Raw genomic sequence first — 5835 nt, forward strand, 5'->3', positions numbered from 1 at the left:
CCAAGGTGAGGAACCCAATCCAGGGTGGTGAACCCAATCCGGGGTGAGGAACCCAGTCCGGGGTGAGGAACCCAGTCCGGGGTGAGGAACCCAGTCCAGGGTGAGGAACCCAATCCAAGGTGAGGAACCCAATCCAGGGTGGTGAACCCAATCCAGGGTGAGGAACCCAATCCAGGGTGGTGAACCCAATCCGGGGTGAGGAACCCAGTCCGGGGTGAGGAACCCAGTCCGGGGTGAGGAACCCAATCCAGGGTGAGGAACCCAATCCAGGGTGGTGAACCCAATCCAGGGTGGTGAACCCAATCCAGGGTGAGGAACACAATCCAGGGTGGTGAACCCAATCCAGGGTGAGGAATCCAATCCAGGGTGAGGAACCCAATCCAGCGTGGGGAACCCAATCCAGGGTGGGGATATTGAAATAAAATATAGCAATCAGAGACACCGCTCTAAGATTATGCTTACACTGAAAATTGCGGTTTTATATCTGCCTGTTGCGTTTGATAAGGCTTGTTGAAAAATTAACCGAGTCCTGTTGTTTTCTATCAGTAATGTAAATTATACTTTGGTTGTTTATGTAGGTGAATGACAAAAAAAAGTTCCCTAACGTTCCTGTTCCTAACGTTTCCAACATCTTTTATGATTCCTGATTGCGAACATTGAATTCACGGGATAGAACAAGCTCTTGTGAGCTTTATTCCCGCCAAATGTATCACTCATGTATATCTATGTATTTAATTTAAGGTTTATGGTGAATAAAAAATGAAATGAAATAATTATACCTCAATGCTATTTTAGCGCCATAATGCTCGTGTATCTTTAACCCTGTCACATTTATATGTAGCATAAATATTGTGATAACAGAAATAAACACATATGTACATTTATTTTTTCACTTCACGTTTGTTTATTTCATTGGTGATTTACGCCCCACTCAAGAATATTTCACTTATACGACGGCGGCCAGCTTATGGTGGGAGGAAACCAAATTCCCGTTTACAGTAATGCTCCAATATTACAAATCTCGCGTGATAATGTGTGAAAAGCAGATAGCGCGCCTAGCTCTTATTGCTCGAAAACTAGAGCATGTGCTAAACAGGCTAACCCGTGATCGACTCGGACAATACAACACTGTGTAACAGATTCACCTCTATGCGGTGTTGAGTAATCTTCGTCATTCATGGTGTAGCCTCTACTTAAAACGTCGTCCTAGTTTTTGACATACCGCCATGGTACAATGTGTTCTACGCGACCCTTTGACTGACATGACACAACACGGAGATGTCATGGCGACATCACGGAAATGATGACAGTCAATAATTTAACAGTACTTCAGTGATGGCTAAAATATGCACATATCTCTTTTCCACCGCGGGACTTAATGACACAGTTTATACGAAAGGCATACCCCTATTAGCCATTCAAAGCAAATCGGATTACCCCAGGAAAACAATGACATTCTGGAACTCGAAGAAAACACTCGTCTGATACTGTCAACCACTACAGCCGTACGTCTTCGCATACATGTACATAGAAATCTAAAAGACTTGCTTTGATACACAAAGATTTTCAGTTACCTCCCTTCCCGTAGAATGCCTGAAATGGCGTCTATTTCAACCATAATCTATGTTACCTAGATTATGCTTGATAGCTGAATACATGTGTACTGAAATAGGACTCTCTTCTAACCTTACACGCAATACAATGTCTTTAGTTACTGTACAGTCTTAACCGCACTAGCGGCTTCCATATTTCTCCACGAATTATACTGAGCAGACGACACCGTCAACTGGTCATGTGGTTCACGGATGCTGTAAGCTTGGCCCCATCGTGGCTATGGTACCTACTAGCTGTCACTTTACTCCTCTATATGTGAGTTCATTACAGAAATGGTCACATGTAGTTATAGACTAAGTTGTTGACCACGTCAACACACTGGTTTTCGAGTGAGTGAGTGCTTGGGGTTTAACGTCGTACTCAACAATTTTTCAGTCATATGACGACGAAGGAATCCTTACGGTGTATATAATGTGCCTCTGTCGCAGGACGGATTTCAACCGCTCTTTTATCTAGTGCTGCTTCACTGAGAGGAATTACCGAAGTCAAGTAAGCCGCCCCGCCCGAGCTATTATACTGATACGGGCCAACCAGTCATTGCACTATCCCCTTCAAGCTGAACGTCAAGCGAGGAAGTTACAACTTCCTCTTTTACAGTCTTAGGTGCGACTCAACCCAGGATTGATCCAGAAGAGGACGGTCTATCAACTGTGCTATCCGGGCCGGATCGAACCTTACCAATTAAGCACAAACTAAATAGTGATCTCAGAGCGTTTCGTGAATTGTTAGAGGATAGCTGCTTTTGTCTCCTGTTCATGTCAATGTATACATGTTTCTTTTCATTTGTTATCTCATCACGGATAGTCTTGGGTTTCCCCCGGGCTATGCCCGGTTTCCTCCCACCATAATGCTGGCCGCCGTCGTGTAAGTGAAATATTCTTGAGTACGGTGTGAAACAGCAGTCAAATAAATAAATAAATAAATAAATTATCCCATCATAATACAACAATACAGATTTGATTTCCGATGCTAGAAACAAAATGCAAGTCTCTCGAGGACGGCGAAAATTCTGGCTAATTGTGAATAGTTAGTTGTTCACTGTATATGTAAGTGGACTCTATCAAGCAAGGCTATCCTGTCTGGTAGGGTTAGCTTCCTTGGTAGAGCGATGACGCCAGTCACACAGTCGTGAGTTTGTCTCACTTCCTGTCAGTATTTTCACAGGTCGCGACGGATGTTTCAGTTTAGAAAATCAAATCTATATTAATACATTCCTTTCACAGATATGGAGTATGGCCATACCTTACCACGTCTTTTCGTTTGCCCGGCCCAGAACCTGCCCCTTTTGTTGGAAATATGCTCCAAGAGTACAGACAGGTAATGTCGTACACTACCCTCATATGAGCCAAAAGCTGCCTTAAGGGTCGTTGTCGATCAGCAATGCAATTACTGTTGTGTAGAATGGGCTAAAATCTCACTAAAGTTAGACTGAGTAGCCGCTACTATCACTCTACCCCTACACTAAAACAACAATAATCTGTTAAATTTAACAGAAAATCGGTTGTCTGAGTGGTCGGGGCCTCCGTGGCTCAGTTGGTTAGCGCGCTAGCGCAGCGTAATGAACCAGGAGCCTCTCACCAATGCGGTCGCTGTGAATTCAAGTTTAGTTCATGCTGGCTTCCTCTACGGCCGTAAGTGGGAAGGTCTGTAGCAACGTGCGGATGGTCGTGGGTTCTCTCTCCCCCCCCCCCCCCCCCGGGCTCTGCCCGGTTACCACCCACCATAATGATGGCAGCCGTCGTATAAGTGAAATATTCTTGAGTACGGCGTAAAGCACAAATCAAATAAATAAATAAATGTTGTCTGAGTGATGCTAGAATGTATCCTGCTGTTGCAGCAGATTATTCTGTTAAATATAGTACACATGTTCTATTTAAATCAACATAAAATTTTTATTACACTAATAGAATATTACATGTTGAATATGACAGACTCTTGTGTTATAATAGCACAATACATTTTAGCATCAGTCAGACAACAGGACTCTCTGTTAAAATTAACAGAGTGATTTCATGAGTGTGCTACCTGTCGCTAGCTAAATCTGAAGAAAGACTTTGCCCCCAATGTGCCCCATTGCCCCTCTTGATTTAAACCTTAGGACCAGTGAGAATCGATGTTTCACAAACTAGTTTAGGGGCAGACTTTACTTTCCAACTCACAGAAGCACGAATTCTATTGGCCAAAGGGCGGACTTGCTGAGACTAACATATTTACATTTAATGTTTCACACTCAGTGGTTATAAGGAGTGGTTGTTTGATCTGACATCGGTAAAACTGACGCTCCAATAAAATATTTATTTATTGATTCATTTGATATTCATTTCACTTATACGATCGATGGCAGTTATTGTGATGGGTTGAGAAAACCACCCACCTAAATTTACTGACGTGCTATCGCACGAATGATGTACAGATTAACTCGCACCTTGCGCGCCCCAGACAAGCGCCAAGCGAGCTACCCATGAAATAAGATGAATGTGGAGGGATGTTTAAATCCAGCTACCGATGGCTTTTGGGCTAAAAGAAAAGACAACACTAGACCAGATATATGCATCAATAAAAGTATCCCACATAAAGTTTGAAAAGCAAACCTTTTCATTTTTGTGGTGTTGGATAATCGAGATTCAAGAAGCAAATCGCATACATTGGGAAAATCTAAAGCACCGCTATTTTGTCCATTTTAACCAATCACGCTCGAACTGCTTCCTCAGCCCGAGAGCGCAAATGTTTCCGCTGACATATCACCTTAACCCTGTTTTGTCATATTTCCGGTTTCTCTAATATGACACTTCCAATGGCTTCGTGAAAATTTCAAATTAATAGTTGCTTTACAGAATTACAGTGTTAGTCAGAACAAATTTGCTGTGGTCGTTTGTGTCTGTCCCTACATCTCTTCCGAAATAACTACGGTTAGATCTTCCCATTTAATGTCATAAAGAACTTTGCTTTCATAAGGACTTCTTCCAGGCAAACCATTCAACAGTCTGCCCGGAAAGACCATTTAGATTTGCAGGATGCGGGGCACTACATGCAGGGTGAAGAAACTTATATCTTCTTTCGCGTCTAACTCTCGTAAAATTTTCATCAATTTCATTCTTGTTTAATGCCTAAGAATTTTATGTGGTCAGCTTTGATAGGTTAGGTGAAAAAGAAGTGCCCGGAATAAAAACTTTCTCATATGAGGCATGCAGATATGCACAACATAGGCCTATTGACGGAAAGTAAGTGTTAAAGGAGAAGAAAACATAAACATGATGCCAAAATCAGGCGAAAGAGCGTCAAAACATATTTGCAAATATGATCTTTAATGTTTGTTTCCATTTTTTTTTCAGGAGAAAAGTATATTTGAAAATATTTTTGTGTGGTGGGTAGAAGTATTTGGCATCACTTTTTAGTATTTATCATCTCGGCAAAATAATGTTCTTGATAAGAATGTATTTCATGTGAAATAAATTTATTTGAATGTAAATTTGTTGTTTATATCCAAACATAGGCATTTAATCGGAATTATGATAATATTTTATGAATGTTTCAAAAATATAAATATGATCAAAACCCAAGTTAAACACATTTGTTAGCCGAAAAGACCAAATTCTAGTGCACATGTATTTTTTAAACATGTGTTACGTTCTCATTTGTAACATTAATGCACAAAGACAATATATACCAGGAGGTGGTCCCAAATACCCACCATTCAACAATTATTTTCAAGTGTCTTTTTCTCTTAAAAAAAATCGAATAAAATATTAAAGACCACCTTCGCGACTAACTTCGCACTCTTTCATCTGAACTTTTTGTAATTTTTATGTTTTCTCCACCTTTAAGATATTGCACTCCGACGGCTTATAGTCACGAAGACCCTACGAAAGGCAACAGCTGGAAAATGCACAAATTTCATGTTCAAGGTCGGGTTTAAACCCATCCTTGTTTGTTTTCCAGCGATTGAAATTAAGGCTCATTAATTAAATAAATCAATCAATAAATCAGCCAAACAAATTTCTCACCCATATAAAATAAAATTTAAATTATCATCTTTTGTTTCAGGGATTTATACAGAGCGACGTGATACGAATGAAGAAATACGGACGAATTTTCGTGTAAGTCGTGTTTTTTTTTTTTTTTTTTTTTTAACTACTTAGGAAGGTGGCCTCCCTGTCTTATAAAGGGGTTGTATGACCTACTTTCTGGCGGCCATGTACTATGGTTATACAGGGTTCCAAT

This window comes from Liolophura sinensis, chromosome 10 (genome assembly GCF_032854445.1).
Source record: "Liolophura sinensis isolate JHLJ2023 chromosome 10, CUHK_Ljap_v2, whole genome shotgun sequence".
NCBI lineage: Eukaryota > Metazoa > Mollusca > Polyplacophora > Chitonida > Chitonidae > Liolophura > Liolophura sinensis.